We start from the raw sequence: 19,507 nt of genomic DNA on the forward strand, positions 1-19,507 counted from the left end.
AAACACTTCAACTGTAAAATGTAAGCTATAATACCACTGTTGTCCACTAGAGGGAGCAGCAGGATTACGCATGATCTTTTAATTCGCTTCAGTATTGGGAAATAAACAAATGCTTTAAGAAGCAATCTTTTTTATTATGATGTTTTTTTTTTATTATGATATTTGTATATATTTTATTTTTTTATTATGATTATGAACGGTTTGATTGACATTAGTGATTCTTGAGGCAAAGTTGTTCAAGATGAGGAGATTAAGATATTTTCACAATATCACATCCTAAAAACATTGAAAACATATTTGTCTTTGTGTGTGTGTGTGTGTGTGTGTGTGTGTGTGTGTGTGTGTGTGTGTGTGTGTGTGTGTGTGTGTGTGTGTGTGTGTGTGTGTGTGTGTGTGGATGTGTTTGTGTGTGTGTCTGTGTGTGTAAGCATGCTAAATGGAAAGAACATGGAGAAACTGCTTTGTTTTACTGGTGGATAAAAAAAGTCTTTCAAATGAAAGTGAGTCAATTAGTGGTCTTCTACTGCCCTCTGCAGGACATTCTACTTAATAAAATATTTTCATCTGTGCTTTTGCATTAGTTTTTGGACTATATCAAATTACTTGCATGAAAATCACCTATTATAACACAGTCATGTTTTGTCAAAGTTTATCACTTCATTTTTACTGAGCTCTCAGTTTGAACAATTCTGCCTCTCAGTGATTAATTTGAAATCTGAAAATGGTGTTATACAGAGGAGATTTGCAATTATCATTTTGTTACCTATCTTTTATTTTAAATATCTCCATCTACAACAAAATGTGTGTGCATGTGTGTGTTCAAGCATGGTTAGTGTATTAAGTATTATTGTTTAAGTATTATTGTTTTCATTTACATTTTAACCACCAGAAGAAGAACACTCATTGGTTCATTCTGCTCACTAAAATATTATTTTTCATTTTTTTTTTTTTCATTTGAAATATTGTTTAAACTTAATAAAATCATTAAAATAACATTTCAAATCATATTTTGTCTGTTTATAAATCCCACAGACTCACACTGGCTGCAATACTAATGTTTTTGTAAAACACAGACCTGATAGTCTAATCTGTGTGTATTGTGCATATATTATTGATATTATTACTATTGCAAATCATGTTATTGTAACTCATATCTTAATAGAATATTATTTGTAATTTTAATTCTTTATTTCTTAATTGTTTTTTTATGATTACTACAGATATTATCACCAAAGATATCAACTAAACCTTCACTTTTAGTATTGACACGCTGCACACACAGCACAATCACACACTCACTAATGCATTCAAATAAATGTAATCTTACTGTGCTACTTTATTTGTACATGATTAGAATGAACAGAAATCTAAGAATATTTTTCTTCTTTTGTTAAAGCCATTTCAGACTCCAAGTAAGCATTATATTACTAATCATCTATTTTACAGGTGCCATACAATTGAAAACTGTATTTATCTTGGCATAGTTGAATGATAAGAGTTCTGGACTGGAACTGACATACCGTGAGCCTCAAACACCATTGTTTCCTCCTTCATGTGTAAATCTCCTGTTTGCAAAAGACAGCTGAAAAATGAGTGAATCCCACCATAACACCGACTGTGACGTTGGAGTCAGGATCATTAATATTTATACCCCCCAAATTTGCATTTTCCAGTCCATGTTCTAGGCCAGGCAGTGTTAATGTGGACCTGCACAGCCGAATCATCAGAAGATCTGCAGGTATTGTGAAGAAGCGAGCAAGGACAATAGTGAAAATGGCAGATCATGGATATAAATGTTATGTCTGAGGCTGTGCTGTGGATTTGAGAACTTTTCATTCCCTTCCCACAAAAGAGAACTGTCAACAGGCATGGTTGATGTTTACAACAGGATAAACTCACCATTTTAATTCAAAGCTGTTAGTTTGCTCTTAACGGAGGCCGATCGGAACGAAACTCGGTGGGCATGTTCGACTCGTGGTCCTAGAGGTCTGTAAGAATTTTGAAAAATCAGCCACTAGTTGACGCTAACAGGTTTTACGGCTATGTAATCACGTGATGCATATCATTTGATAGATCTCCTCATACTGAACAACTTTGCCTCAAGAACTACTGCTGTCAATCAATTTGTTCATTAAATACTTGCGATTATGTTAAAAACCTACTTTTGCGAACTAGTCCTAGGTTTTTCGCCCGATCGGAAATATACCAGTGCAGTACAATTCTCTGGAAGCTCTAGATTATTAATTATATAAAAAACTTTAACTTTACCCATTGGGTAGCCATAACAGGATCATTTAGAAAATGGGTATGGCAAAAAACACTCAAAAGCCTGTAAATCCTAAACAAAAACTCAGACAACTCACTAAACTGCCTTATGTGCTTAAAGACCCTAAATGCTTGAACCCCGCTAAATGCTGCTTGCAGCTTTAATTATTATTATTATTATTATTATTATTCTGCCGTAAAACGCATCGTGCAGCCCAAACCGTAAGGGCTAGAGCTTTGAAACTTTGCCATATGGTAGTACAAAAATCGAGGAGAGGTTATCAAATTATGACCCCGATTGGCCCATAGGTGGCGCTATAGCAACCAAAAGCGCGAAACTGCTCATAACTCCTAGACCGTAAGCCATAGACTCAAGTGTCTTATATCATTGGAAAGCTGGACGCCTGACGAACAAAACGTATATCTCCGATTTTATTTCCGCCATGATAGATTTTCCGCCATTTTGAATTTTGTCGAAAATCTACTTTTGCGAACTAGTCCCTGGTTTTTTGCCCGATCGGAACCAAACCAGTGCAGAATTGTTCTCTGGAGTCTGAATATCAATAATTATCAAAAAAAAGTTGAAATTTCGATTCACGGTCGCTAGGGGGTGCAAAATTAACGTTGTGGGAGGAGCCTATTTTACTAAAATGGCTATAACTCCAGAAGTAAAAGAGGTATTTTAACCAAACCTGGTACACATGTGTAAGACGTCAATATGAGGTCACGGTAAAAAAATCGCGGCGATTGGTCACATGGTGGCGCTATAACATGAAAAAAACATAAAACAGGCTATAACCACCTGACCGTTAGTCCGATTGACTTGAAAATTGGTATGCAGTGTCTTGGTCCAAGGTGCCATGTATGTCTATGAGGACATTGGTGTATCTCAAAAAACATGGCCGCCATCGGCCAATGAAGTTTGAGCACCTATTAGACAAGGTTAACGGAGGCCTATCGGAACGAAACTCGGTGGGCATGTTCGACTCATGGCCCTAGAGGTCTGTAAGAATTTTAAAAGAAATCGGCCACTAGTTGGCGCTAACGAGTTTTATGGCTCTGTAATCACGTGGTGTTACACTTATTGTCACAAAATGCATACCATTTGATAGATCTCCTCTTGTTGAACAACTTTGCCTCAAGAACCATTGCTGTCAATCAAACCGTTCATTAAATATTCGTAATTATGTTAAAAACCTACTTTTGCGAACTAGTCCTAGGTTTTTCGCCCGATCAGAACCAAACGAGTCTAGGACAATTCTATGGACTCTCAAGATCAATAATTATCAAAAAAAAGTTGAACTTTTGCATTTTTCGCATGGGTATATTGGGTCATAAAGAAAATGGGCGTGGCAAAATGCACTCAAAAGCCTATAAATCCTAAACGAAAACTCAGAACTTCACGAAAATTGGTGAGCTTATGTGCCATAACATCATTAACAAGCATGCAAAATTTCATGGAGATCGGACTATAGATGGTGCTATAACTGTTAAAAAGCTTTAAAAAACACATATTTCCTATGGTAAATTGCCTGTATTGGCTGTAAATGGACTTTTCCATCTATTATTTCAGTGGTTAAAAGCTTTCTAAATAAATCTTAATGTCTTAAATGCTTATGTGCCTAAAGGCCTTAAATGCTTGAACCCCGATAAATGCTGCTTGTTATTATTATTATTCCGCCGTAAAACGCATCGTGCAGCCCAAACCGTAAGAGCTGGAACTTTGAAACTTTGACAGATGGTAGTACAAAAATCGAGGAAAGGTTCAGAGATTATGACCCCGATTGGCCCATAGGTGGCGCTATAACAACCAAAAGCGCGAAACTGCTCATAACTCCTACACCGTATGTCGTAGACTCAAGTGTCTTATATCATTGGAAAGCTGGACGCCTGACAAACAAAACGTATATCTCCGATTTCATTTCCGCCATGATAGATTTTCCGCCATTTTGAATTTTGTCAAAAATCTACTTTTGCGAACTAGTCCCTGGTTTTTTGCCCGATTGGAACCAAACTAGTGCAGAAATGTTCTCTGGAGACTGATTATCAATAATTATCGAAAAAAAGTGGAAATTTCGATTCACGGTCGCTAAGGGGCGCCAAAACGTACGTTGTGGGAGGGGCCTATTTTACTAAAATGGCTATAACTCCCGATGTAAATGAGGTATCTTCACCAAACTTGGTACACATGTGTATGAGCTTACTCTGGGGTCACAGTAAAAAAATCGCGACGATTGGCCACATGGTGGCGCTATAAAATGAAAAAAACTTAAAACAGGCTATAACCACCTGACCGTTAGTCCGATTGACTTGAAAATTGGTATGCAGTGTCTTGGTCTAAGGTGCCATGTATGTCTATGAGGACATTGGCGTATCTCAAAAAACATGGCCGCCATTGGCCAACGAAGTTTGAGCACCTATTAGACAAGGTTAACGGAGGCCGATCGGAACGAAACTCAATGGGCATGTTCGGCTCATGGCCCTAAAGGTCTGTAAGAATTTTGAAAGAAATCGGCCACTAGTTGGCGCTAACGAGTTTTACGGCTCTGTAATCACGTGGTGTTACAAATATCCACACAATATGCATATCATTTGATAGATCTCCTCATCCTGAACAACTTTGCCTCAAGAACCATTGCTGTCAATCAAACTGTTCATTAATTATTCATTAATATGTTAAAAACCTACTTTTGCGAACTAGTCCTAGGTTTTTTGCCCGATCGGAACCAGACCAGTCTAGGACAATTCTCTGGACTCTCTAGATCAATAATTATCAAAAAAAAGTTGAACTTTTGCATGTGGATGGCTGTAATAGGGTAATTTATAAAATGGGCGTGTCAAAATACATTAAAAAGCCTATAAATCCTAAATAAAAACTCAGAACTTCACAAAAATTGGTCAGCATATGTGACATAACATCATTAACAAGCATGAAAAATTCTATGGAGATCGGACGATAGGTGGCGCTATAACTGTTAACCCCTTACCTGGCAGGGATCACTGGTGATCCTAGATTATTTTAGTTCAAAATATGTTTGAGGTTATATATCTCAATATTAATAACAGTCTGGTTAAATTTGAGTCTTGAACTATAAACTCTCAAGGGTTGGCTTTCTAAATGTATGTGTGTTATGTTTCTATTCAGAATTACTTATGAGCAGTAACCTTTTTATTTTGGGCATTTCATGTATGCAGCACTTGCCAAAATTGGGGGTGATGAGCAAGGGGTTAAAAAGCTTTAAAATCATATATTTCCTATGGTAAACTGCCTGTATTGGCTGTAAATGGTCTTTTCCATCTCTGATCATATAATTTTCATATCATAATGTTCAAAACTAGTGCAATACAATTCTCTGGACTCACTAGATCAATAATTGTCAGAAAAAGTTGAACTACTTCATTTGGATAGCTATAATAGGTTCACTTCAAAATCTGGCCTTTACCAAGTGTCCCCGAAAGCCTATATCTCTTTAATCAATGCTCAGACCGTCTTAAAAACAAGTCAGAACGTGTGAAATATCACCCTGAACAAGCATGAACATTTTCAGACAGATCGGACAAAATTTGCCTCTATAACAGTTAAAAAGGTGAAAATGATATGAATTAATGGCATGTTAAGCCAATAAGTGGTATTTTACTGCCCCCTGCTGTTTAAAATAGTCATTTTCTCATATTGGTATTGGTATCAGCCATGGTAAATCATGATAAATGATGGTGTGTGTGTGTGTGTGTGTGTGTGTGTGTGTGTGTGTGTGTGTGTGTGTGTGTGTGTGTGTGTGTGTGTGTGTGTGTGTGTGTGTGTGTGTGTGTGTGTGTGGTACAAATATAACAAAGGTTTTATTTTCCAACATGAAAACAAACATAACAGAGTGCTAGTGAACAAACAATAACCGACAATGATAATGGATGAGAGGGGAACTTAAATACACAGATCAAGACAAGGACAACAGGTGACGGTTATGATGATGAGGAGCAGGTGATGATGAGGAGGGTGATGAGGAGCAGGTGCAGGTGATGACGACAGATGGTGAATGTGATGAAGACAGAAGGTGAATGTGATGAAGGTGAATGTGACACCAATATCACTGAAACATTTGTGTGTGTGTGTGTGTGTGTGTGTGTGTGTGTGTGTGTGTGTGTGTGTGTGTGTGTGTAGCATTATTGTGTGTAGCATATGTAGCAAGTATGCATTATTGAGTTAACATGGAAACACTGGTTTGCTTTAGTGCAGAAAACTGGTCAAAATCATGAGGTTTAAAGTGAAAGTGAGCCAATAAGTGGTCTTCTACTGCCCTCTGCTGGCCATTCTACTTAATTAAATTTTTCCACATGTGCTTGCATTTATACTTGAATACACACTAAAAATCACTTATATAGCAATAACTATTATAACATAATCATATTTTGTCAGTGTTAATCACTTTATTTGCACTGACACTTCAAATAATTGCTAGTAATGTGGTAAATCATGGTAAATCATGGTTAACTATGCTGTGTGTGTGTGTGTGTGTGTGTGTGTGTGTGTGTGTGTGTGTGTGTGTGTGTGTGTGTGTGTGTGTGTGTGTGTGTGTGTGTGTGTGTGTGTGTGTGTGTGTGTAAGCATGCATTGAGTTAACATGGATAAACTGGTTTGCTTTAGTGCAGAAAACTGGTTTAAAGTGAAAGTGAGCCAATAAGTGGTCTTCTATTGCCCTCTGCTGGCCATTCTACTTATTAATGAAATATTTCAACATGTGCTTGCATTCATACTTGAATACACACTAAAAAAATCACTTATATAGCAATAACCATTATAACACAATCATATTTTGTCAGTGAAAGTGAGCCAATAAGTGGTCTTCTAGTGCCCTCTGCTGGCCATTCTACTTAATAATGAAATATTTTACATGTGCTTTTGCATTCATACTTGGACACACACACAAAAATCACGTATATAACTAACTATTATAACACAATAATATTTTGTCAGTGTTCATCACCTCATTTGCACTGACACTTCACATAATTGCTAGTAATGTGGTTAATCATGCTAGAAACATTGTAAATCATAGTAAATAATACTGAAATGAGGTGTATCAAGGTAAATCATGCTAGAATCCTAATAAATCATTCTGGAACATGGTATATGATAGTAAATCATGCTAGAATCATATTAAATAATTCTAGAATGTGGCAAATCGTTGTGGGAGGAGCCTATTTTACTCAAATGGCTATAACTCAAGAAGTAAATGAGATATCTTCACCAAACTCAGTACACATGTGTATGGGTTCAATTTGAGGTCACAGTAAACAATTTTATGGAGATCGGACCATAGGTGGCGCTATAACTGTTAAAAAGCTTTAAAACCATATATATCCCATGGCAAATTGCCTGTATTGGCTGTAAATGGTCTTTTCCATCTATTATGTCAGTGGTTACATAATTCCTAAATAAATCTTAATAACTTTTGATGCTTTTGTGCTTAAATGCCTTAAAGGCCTTAACTGCTTGAACCCCGATAAATGCTGCTTGCAGCTTTAATTATTAGGGGTTCAAGCACGAAGTGCTGAAACCCTATTGTAATTGTGCTGATTTTTATTATTATTATTATTATTATTATTCTGCCGTAAAACGCATCGTGCAGCCCAAACCGTAAGGGCTAGAGCTTTGAAACTTTGCCATATGGTAGTACAAAAATCGAGGAGAGGTTATCAAATTATGACCCCGATTGGCCCATAGGTGGCGCTATAGCAACCAAAAGCGCGAAACTGCTCATAACTCCTAGACCGTAAGTCATAGACTCAAGTGTCTTATATCATTGGAAAGCTGGACGCCTGACGAACAAAACGTATATCTCCGATTTTATTTCCGCCATGATAGATTTTCCGCCATTTTGAATTTTGTCGAAAATCTACTTTTGCGAACTAGTCCCTGGTTTTTTGCCCGATCGGAACCAAACCAGTGCAGAATTGTTCTCTGGAGTCTGAATATCAATAATTATCAAAAAAAAGTTGAAATTTCGATTCACGGTCGCTAGGGGGTGCAAAATTAACGTTGTGGGAGGAGCCTATTTTACTAAAATGGCTATAACTCCAGAAGTAAAAGAGGTATTTTAACCAAACCTGGTACACATGTGTAAGACGTCAATATGAGGTCACGGTAAAAAAATCGCGGCGATTGGTCACATGGTGGCGCTATAACATGAAAAAAACATAAAACAGGCTATAACCACCTGACCGTTAGTCCGATTGACTTGAAAATTTGTATGCAGTGTCTTGGTCCAAGGTGCCATGTATGTCTATGAGGACATTGGTGTATCTCAAAAAACATGGCCGCCATCGGCCAATGAAGTTTGAGCACCTATTAGACAAGGTTAACGGAGGCCTATCGGAACGAAACTCGGTGGGCATGTTCGACTCATGGCCCTAGAGGTCTGTAAGAATTTTAAAAGAAATCGGCCACTAGTTGGCGCTAACGAGTTTTATGGCTCTGTAATCACGTGGTGTTACACTTATTGTCACAAAATGCATACCATTTGATAGATCTCCTCTTGTTGAACAACTTTGCCTCAAGAACCATTGCTGTCAATCAAACCGTTCATTAAATATTCGTAATTATGTTAAAAACCTACTTTTGCGAACTAGTCCTAGGTTTTTCGCCCGATCAGAACCAAACGAGTCTAGGACAATTCTATGGACTCTCAAGATCAATAATTATCAAAAAAAAGTTGAACTTTTGCATTTTTCGCATGGGTATATTGGGTCATAAAGAAAATGGGCGTGGCAAAATGCACTCAAAAGCCTATAAATCCTAAACAAAAACTCAGAACTTCACGAAAATTGGTGAGCTTATGTGCCATAACATCATTAACAAGCATGCAAAATTTCATGGAGATCGGACTATAGATGGTGCTATAACTGTTAAAAAGCTTTAAAAAACACATATTTCCTATGGTAAATTGCCTGTATTGGCTGTAAATTGACTTTTCCATCTATTATTTCAGTGGTTAAAAGCTTTCTAAATAAATCTTAATGTCTTAAATGCTTATGTGCCTAAAGGCCTTAAATGCTTGAACCCCGATAAATGCTGCTTGCAGCTTTAATTATTATTATTATTCTGCCGTAAAACGCATCGTGCAGCCCAAACCGTAAGGGCTAGAGCTTTGAAACTTTGCCATATGGTAGTACAAAAATCGAGGAGAGGTTATCAAATTATGACCCCGATTGGCCCATAGGTGGCGCTATAGCAACCAAAAGCGCGAAACTGCTCATAACTCCTAGACCGTAAGTCATAGACTCAAGTGTCTTATATCATTGGAAAGCTGGACGCCTGACGAACAAAACGTATATCTCCGATTTTATTTCCGCCATGATAGATTTTCCGCCATTTTGAATTTTGTCGAAAATCTACTTTTGCGAACTAGTCCCTGGTTTTTTGCCCGATCGGAACCAAACCAGTGCAGAATTGTTCTCTGGAGTCTGAATATCAATAATTATCAAAAAAAAGTTGAAATTTCGATTCACGGTCGCTAGGGGGTGCAAAATTAACGTTGTGGGAGGAGCCTATTTTACTAAAATGGCTATAACTCCAGAAGTAAAAGAGGTATTTTAACCAAACCTGGTACACATGTGTAAGACGTCAATATGAGGTCACGGTAAAAAAATCGCGGCGATTGGCCACATGGTGGCGCTATAACATGAAAAAAACATAAAACAGGCTATAACCACCTGACCGTTAGTCCGATTGACTTGAAAATTGGTATGCAGTGTCTTGGTCCAAGGTGCCATGTATGTCTATGAGGACATTGGTGTATCTCAAAAAACATGGCCGCCATCGGCCAATGAAGTTTGAGCACCTATTAGACAAGGTTAACGGAGGCCTATCGGAACGAAACTCGGTGGGCATGTTCGACTCATGGCCCTAGAGGTCTGTAAGAATTTTAAAAGAAATCGGCCACTAGTTGGCGCTAACGAGTTTTATGGCTCTGTAATCACGTGGTGTTACACTTATTGTCACAAAATGCATACCATTTGATAGATCTCCTCTTGTTGAACAACTTTGCCTCAAGAACCATTGCTGTCAATCAAACCGTTCATTAAATATTCGTAATTATGTTAAAAACCTACTTTTGCGAACTAGTCCTAGGTTTTTCGCCCGATCAGAACCAAACGAGTCTAGGACAATTCTATGGACTCTCAAGATCAATAATTATCAAAAAAAAGTTGAACTTTTGCATTTTTCGCATGGGTATATTGGGTCATAAAGAAAATGGGCGTGGCAAAATGCACTCAAAAGCCTATAAATCCTAAACGAAAACTCAGAACTTCACGAAAATTGGTGAGCTTATGTGCCATAACATCATTAACAAGCATGCAAAATTTCATGGAGATCGGACTATAGATGGTGCTATAACTGTTAAAAAGCTTTAAAAAACACATATTTCCTATGGTAAATTGCCTGTATTGGCTGTAAATGGACTTTTCCATCTATTATTTCAGTGGTTAAAAGCTTTCTAAATAAATCTTAATGTCTTAAATGCTTATGTGCTTAAAGGCCTTAAATGCTTGAACCCCGATAAATGCTGCTTGCAGCTTTAATTATTATTAGGGGTTCAAGCACGAAGTGCTGAAACCCTATTGTAATTGTGCTGATTTTTATTATTATTATTATTATTATTATTCTGCCGTAAAACGCATCGTGCAGCCCAAACCGTAAGGGCTAGAGCTTTGAAACTTTGCCATATGGTAGTACAAAAATCGAGGAGAGGTTATCAAATTATGACCCCGATTGGCCCATAGGTGGCGCTATAGCAACCAAAAGCGCGAAACTGCTCATAACTCCTAGACCGTAAGTCATAGACTCAAGTGTCTTATATCATTGGAAAGCTGGACGCCTGACGAACAAAACGTATATCTCCGATTTTATTTCCGCCATGATAGATTTTCCGCCATTTTGAATTTTGTCGAAAATCTACTTTTGCGAACTAGTCCCTGGTTTTTTGCCCGATCGGAACCAAACCAGTGCAGAATTGTTCTCTGGAGTCTGAATATCAATAATTATCAAAAAAAAGTTGAAATTTCGATTCACGGTCGCTAGGGGGTGCAAAATTAACGTTGTGGGAGGAGCCTATTTTACTAAAATGGCTATAACTCCAGAAGTAAAAGAGGTATTTTAACCAAACCTGGTACACATGTGTAAGACGTCAATATGAGGTCACGGTAAAAAAATCGCGGCGATTGGTCACATGGTGGCGCTATAACATGAAAAAAAACATAAAACAGGCTATAACCACCTGACCGTTAGTCCGATTGACTTGAAAATTGGTATGCAGTGTCTTGGTCCAAGGTGCCATGTATGTCTATGAGGACATTGGTGTATCTCAAAAAACATGGCCGCCATCGGCCAATGAAGTTTGAGCACCTATTAGACAAGGTTAACGGAGGCCTATCGGAACGAAACTCGGTGGGCATGTTCGACTCATGGCCCTAGAGGTCTGTAAGAATTTTAAAAGAAATCGGCCACTAGTTGGCGCTAACGAGTTTTATGGCTCTGTAATCACGTGGTGTTACACTTATTGTCACAAAATGCATACCATTTGATAGATCTCCTCTTGTTGAACAACTTTGCCTCAAGAACCATTGCTGTCAATCAAACCGTTCATTAAATATTCGTAATTATGTTAAAAACCTACTTTTGCGAACTAGTCCTAGGTTTTTCGCCCGATCAGAACCAAACGAGTCTAGGACAATTCTATGGACTCTCAAGATCAATAATTATCAAAAAAAAGTTGAACTTTTGCATTTTTCGCATGGGTATATTGGGTCATAAAGAAAATGGGCGTGGCAAAATGCACTCAAAAGCCTATAAATCCTAAACAAAAACTCAGAACTTCACGAAAATTGGTGAGCTTATGTGCCATAACATCATTAACAAGCATGCAAAATTTCATGGAGATCGGACTATAGATGGTGCTATAACTGTTAAAAAGCTTTAAAAAACACATATTTCCTATGGTAAATTGCCTGTATTGGCTGTAAATGGACTTTTCCATCTATTATTTCAGTGGTTAAAAGCTTTCTAAATAAATCTTAATGTCTTAAATGCTTATGTGCCTAAAGGCCTTAAATGCTTGAACCCCGATAAATGCTGCTTGCAGCTTTAATTAGGGGTTCAAGCACGAAGTGCTGAAACCCTATTGTAATTGTGCTGATTTTTATTATTATTATTATTATTATTATTCTGCCGTAAAACGCATCGTGCAGCCCAAACCGTAAGGGCTAGAGCTTTGAAACTTTGCCATATGGTAGTACAAAAATCGAGGAGAGGTTATCAAATTATGACCCCGATTGGCCCATAGGTGGCGCTATAGCAACCAAAAGCGCGAAACTGCTCATAACTCCTAGACCGTAAGTCATAGACTCAAGTGTCTTATATCATTGGAAAGCTGGACGCCTGACGAACAAAACGTATATCTCCGATTTTATTTCCGCCATGATAGATTTTCCGCCATTTTGAATTTTGTCGAAAATCTACTTTTGCGAACTAGTCCCTGGTTTTTTGCCCGATCGGAACCAAACCAGTGCAGAATTGTTCTCTGGAGTCTGAATATCAATAATTATCAAAAAAAAGTTGAAATTTCGATTCACGGTCGCTAGGGGGTGCAAAATTAACGTTGTGGGAGGAGCCTATTTTACTAAAATGGCTATAACTCCAGAAGTAAAAGAGGTATTTTAACCAAACCTGGTACACATGTGTAAGACGTCAATATGAGGTCACGGTAAAAAAATCGCGGCGATTGGTCACATGGTGGCGCTATAACATGAAAAAAACATAAAACAGGCTATAACCACCTGACCGTTAGTCCGATTGACTTGAAAATTGGTATGCAGTGTCTTGGTCCAAGGTGCCATGTATGTCTATGAGGACATTGGTGTATCTCAAAAAACATGGCCGCCATCGGCCAATGAAGTTTGAGCACCTATTAGACAAGGTTAACGGAGGCCTATCGGAACGAAACTCGGTGGGCATGTTCGACTCATGGCCCTAGAGGTCTGTAAGAATTTTAAAAGAAATCGGCCACTAGTTGGCGCTAACGAGTTTTATGGCTCTGTAATCACGTGGTGTTACACTTATTGTCACAAAATGCATACCATTTGATAGATCTCCTCTTGTTGAACAACTTTGCCTCAAGAACCATTGCTGTCAATCAAACCGTTCATTAAATATTCGTAATTATGTTAAAAACCTACTTTTGCGAACTAGTCCTAGGTTTTTCGCCCGATCAGAACCAAACGAGTCTAGGACAATTCTATGGACTCTCAAGATCAATAATTATCAAAAAAAAGTTGAACTTTTGCATTTTTCGCATGGGTATATTGGGTCATAAAGAAAATGGGCGTGGCAAAATGCACTCAAAAGCCTATAAATCCTAAACAAAAACTCAGAACTTCACGAAAATTGGTGAGCTTATGTGCCATAACATCATTAACAAGCATGCAAAATTTCATGGAGATCGGACTATAGATGGTGCTATAACTTTTAAAAAGCTTTAAAAAACACATATTTCCTATGGTAAATTGCCTGTATTGGCTGTAAATGGACTTTTCCATCTATTATTTCAGTGGTTAAAAGCTTTCTAAATAAATCTTAATGTCTTAAATGCTTATGTGCCTAAAGGCCTTAAATGCTTGAACCCCGATAAATGCTGCTTGCAGCTTTAATTATTATTATTATTCCGCCGTAAAACGCATCGTGCAGCCCAAACCGTAAGAGCTGGAACTTTGAAACTTTGACAGATGGTAGTACAAAAATCGAGGAAAGGTTCAGAGATTATGACCCCGATTGGCCCATAGGTGGCGCTATAGCAACCAAAAGCGCGAAACTGTTCATAACTCCTAGACCGTATGTCGTAGACTCAAGTGTCTTATATCATTGGAAAGCTGGATGCCTGACGAACAAAACGTATATCTCCGATTTCATTTCCGCCATGATAGATTTTCCGCCATTTTGAATTTTGTCAAAAACCTACTTTTGCGAACTAGTCCCTGGTTTTTTGCCCGATTGGAACCAAACCAGTGCAGAAATGTTCTCTGGAGTCTGAATATCAATAATTATCGAAAAAAAGTGGAAATTTCGATTCACGGTCGCTAAGGGGCGCCAAAACGTACGTTGTGGGAGGGGCCTATTTTACTAAAATGGCTATAACTCCCGATGTAAATGAGGTATCTTCACCAAACTTGGTACACATGTGTATGAGTTCAATCTGGGGTCACAGTAAAAAAATCGCGACGATTGGCCTCATGGTGGCGCTATAAAATGAAAAAAACATAAAACAGGCTATAACCACCTGACCGTTAGTCCGATTGACTTGAAAATTGGTATGCAGTGTCTTGGTCCAAGGTGCCATGTATGTGTATGAGGACATTGGCGTATCTCAAAAAACATGGCCGCCATCGGCCAACGAAGTTTGAGCACCTATTAGACAAGGTTAACGGAGGCCGATCGGAACGAAACTCAATGGGCATGTTCGGCTCATGGCCCTAAAGGTCTGTAAGAATTTTGAAAGAAATCGGCCACTAGTTGGCGCTAACGAGTTTTACGGCTCTGTAATCACGTGGTGTTACAAATATCCACACAATATGCATATCATTTGATAGATCTCCTCATCCTGAACAACTTTGCCTCAAGAACCATTGCTGTCAATCAAACTGTTCATTAATTATTCATTAATATGTTAAAAACCTACTTTTGCGAACTAGTCCTAGGTTTTTTGCCCGATTGGAACCAGACCAGTCTAGGACAATTCTCTGGACTCTCTAGATCAATAATTATCAAAAAAAAGTTGAACTTTTGCATTTGGATGGCTGTAATAGGGTAATTTATAAAATGGGCGTGTCAAAATACATTAAAAAGCCTATAAATCCTAAATAAAAACTCAGAACTTCACAAAAATTGGTCAGCATATGTGACATAACATCATTAACAAGCATGAAAAATTCTATGGAGATCGGACGATAGGTGGCGCTATAACTGTTAAAAAGCTTTAAAATCATATATTTCCTATGGTAAACTGCCTGTATTGGCTGTAAATGGTCTTTTCCATCTCTGATCATATAATTTTCACATCATAATGTTCAAAACTAGTGCAATACAATTCTCTGGACTCACTAGATCAATAATTGTCAGAAAAAGTTGAACTACTTCATTTGGATAGCTATAATAGGTTCACTTCAAAATCTGGCCTTTACCAAGTGTCCCCGAAAGCCTATATCTCTTTAATCAATGCTCAGACCTTCTTAAAAACAAGTCAGAACGTGTGAAATATCACCCTGAACAAGCATGAAAATTTTCAGACAGATCGGACAAAATTTGCCTCTATAACAGTTAAAAAGGTGAAAATGATATGAATTAATGGCATGTTAAGCCAATAAGTGGTATTTTACTGCCCCCTGCTGTTTAAAATAGTCATTGTCTCATATTGGTATTGGTATCAGCCATGGTAAATCATGATAAATGATGGTGTGTGTGTGTGTGTGTGTGTGTGTGTGTGTGTGTGTGTGTGTGTGTGTGTGTGTGTGTGTGTGGTACAAATATAACAAAGGTTTTATTTTCCAACATGAAAACAAACATAACAGAGTGCTAGTGCACAAACAATAACCGACAATGATAATGGATGAGAGGGGAACTTAAATACACAGATCAAGACGAGGACAACAGGTGACGGTTATGATGATGAGGAGCAGGTGATGATGAGGAGGGTGATGAGGAGCAGGTGCAGGTGATGACGACAGATGGTGAATGTGATGAAGACAGAAGGTGAATGTGATGAAGGTGAATGAGACACCAATATCACTGAAACATTTGTGTGTGTGTGTGTGTGTGTGTGTGTGTGTGTGTGTGTGTGTGTGTGTGTGTGTGTGTGTGTGTAGCATTATTGTGTGTAGCATATGTAGCAAGTATGCATTATTGAGTTAACATGGAAACACTGGTTTGCTTTAGTGCAGAAAACTGGTCAAAATCATGAGGTTTAAAGTGAAAGTGAGCCAATAAGTGGTCTTCTACTGCCCTCTGCTGGCCATTCTACTTATTAATTAAATTTTTCCACATGTGCTTGCATTTATACTTGAATACACACTAAAAATCACTTATATAGCAATAACTATTATAACACAATCATATTTTGTCAGTGTTAATCACTTTATTTGCACTGACACTTCAAATAATTGCTAGTAATGTGATAAATCAGGCTAGAAACATGGTAAATCAAAGTAAATAATACTAGATTGTCGTTTATCTCCTGGTAAATAATACTAGAACGTGGTATATCATGGTAAATCATGGTTAACTATGCTGTGTGTGTGTGTGTGTGTGTGTGTGTGTGTGTGTGTGTGTGTGTGTAAGCATGCATTGAGTTAACATGGATAAACTGGTTTGCTTTAGTGCAGAAAACTGGTTTAAAGTGAAAGTGAGCCAATAAGTGGTCTTCTACTGCCCTCTGCTGGCCATTCTACTTATTAATGAAATATTTCAACATGTGCTTGCATTCATACTTGAATACACACTAAAAAAATCACTTATATAGCAATAACTATTATAACACAATCATATTTTGTCAGTGTTAATCACTTTATTTGCACTGACACTTCAAATAATTGCTAGTAATGTGATAAATCAGGCTAGAAACATGGTAAATCAAAGTAAATAATACTAGATTGTCGTTTATCTCCTGGTAAATAATACTAGAACGTGGTATATCATGGTAAATCATGGTTAACTATGCTGTGTGTGTGTGTGTGTGTGTGTGTGTGTGTGTGTGTGTGTGTGTGTGTGTGTGTGTGTGTAAGCATGCATTGAGTTAACATGGAAAAACTGGTTTGCTTTAGTGCAGAAAACTGGTTTAAAGTGAAAGTGAGCCAATAAGTGGTCTTCTAGTGCCCTCTGCTGGCCATTCTACTTAATAATGAAATATTTTACATGTGCTTTTGCATTCATACTTGGACACACTAAAAATCACGTATATAACTAACTATTATAACACAATAATATTTTGTCAGTGTTCATCACCTCATTTGCACTGACACTTCACATAATTGCTAGTAATGTGGTTAATCATGCTAGAAACATTGTAAATCATAGTAAATAATACTGAAATGAGGTGTATCAAGGTAAATCATGCTAGAATCCTAATAAATCATTCTGGAACATGGTATATGATAGTAAATCATGCTAGAATCATATTAAATAATTCTAGAATGTGGCAAATCGTTGTGGGAGGAGCCTATTTTACTCAAATGGCTATAACTCAAGAAGTAAATGAGATATCTTCACCAAACTCAGTACACATGTGTATGGGTTCAATTTGAGGTCACAGTAAACAATTTTATGGAGATCGGACCATAGGTGGCGCTATAACTGTTAAAAAGCTTTAAAACCATATATATCCCATGGCAATTTGCCTGTATTGGCTGTAAATGGTCTTTTCCATCTATTATGTCAGTGGTTACATGCTTGCTAAATAAATCTTAATGACTTTTGATGCTTTTGTGCTTAAATGCCTTAAAGGCCTTAACTGCTTGAACCCCGATAAATGCTGCTTGCAGCTTTAATTATTATTATTATTCTCCCCTAAAACGCATCGTGCAGCCCAAACCGTAAGAGCTGGAACCTTGAAACTTGGCCAAATGGTAGTCCTCAATTTGGGGAGAACCTATCAAAGTATGACCCAGATTGGCCCATAGGTGGCGCTATAGCAACCAAAAGCGCGGAACTGCTCATAACTCCTAGACCGTATGTCGTAGACTCAAGTGTCCTATATCATTGGAAAGCTGGACGCCTGAAGGTCAAAACGTATATCTCCGATTTTATTTCAGGTATGCAAATTTTTCCGCCATTTTGAATTTTGTCAAAAACCTACTTTTGCGAACTAGTCCCTGGTTTTTCGCCCGATCGGAACCAAAGCAGTGCAGAAATGTTCTTTGGAGTCTGAAGATCAATAATTATCGAAAAAAAGTCGAAATTTCGATTCCTGGTCGCTAGGGGGTGATAAATTAATGTTGTGGGAGGAGCCTATTTTACTAAAATGGCTATAACTCGAAAAGGAAATGAGATATCTTCACCAAACTTGGTACACATGTGTAAGAGTTCAATCTGGGGTCATAGTAAAAAAATGTCGACGATTGATCACTAGGTGGCGCTATAACATGAAAAAAAACATGAAAAGGGCTATGACCACGTGACCGTTTGTCCGATTGACTTGAAAATTGGTATGCAGTGTCTTGGTCCAAGGTGCCATGTATGTCTATGAGGACTTTGGCGTCTCTCGAAAAACATGGCCGCCATCGACCAATGAAATTTGAGCACCTATTAGACAAGGTTAACGGAGGCCGATCGGAACGAAACTCGATGGGCATGTTCAACTCATGGCCCTAGAGGTCTGTAAGAATTTTGAAAGAAATCGGCCACTAGTTGGCGCTAACGAGTTTTATGGCTCTGTAATCACGTGGTGTTACACTTATTGTCACAAAATGCATATCATTTGATAGATCTGCTCATGCTGAACAACTTTGCCTCAAGAACCATTGCTGTCAATCAAACCGTTCATTAAATATTCGCAATTATGTTAAAAACCTACTTTTGCGAACTAGTCCTAGGTTTTTTGCCCGATCGGAACAAGACCAGTCTAGGGTAATTCTCTGGACTCTCTAGATCAATAATTATCAAAAAAAAGTTCAACTTTAGCATTTTTCGCATGGGTATATTGGGTCATAATGAAAATGGGCGTGGCAAAATGCATTTAAAAGCCTATAAATCCTAAACGAAAACTCAGAACTTCACAAAAATTGGTGAGCATATGTACCATAACAGTCTAAACAAGCATGTAAAATTTCATGAAGATCGTACGATAGGTGGCGCTATAACTGTTAAAAAGCTTTGAAAACCATATATTTCCTATGGTAAATTGCCTGTTTTGGCTGTAAATGGTCTTTTCCATCTATTATTTCAGTGGTTAAAAGCTTTACAAATAAAACTTAATGTCTTAAATGCTTATGTGCTTAAAGGCCTTAAATGCTTGAACCCCGATAAATGCTGCTTGCAGCTTTAATTATTATTATTCTTCCCTAAAACGCATCGTGCAGCCAAAACCGTAAGGCCTAGAGACGTGATACTTGGTCAAATGGTAGTAGTATTGCTCGCTACTCAGATACACGGACTTAGCCAAATCGGCCCATAGGTGGCGCTACAGCGACCAAAAGCGCGAAACTG

The sequence above is a fragment of the Scardinius erythrophthalmus genome, assembly GCF_964197995.2.
Source record: "Scardinius erythrophthalmus genome assembly, chromosome: 18".
Taxonomy (NCBI): Eukaryota; Metazoa; Chordata; class Actinopteri; order Cypriniformes; family Leuciscidae; genus Scardinius; species Scardinius erythrophthalmus.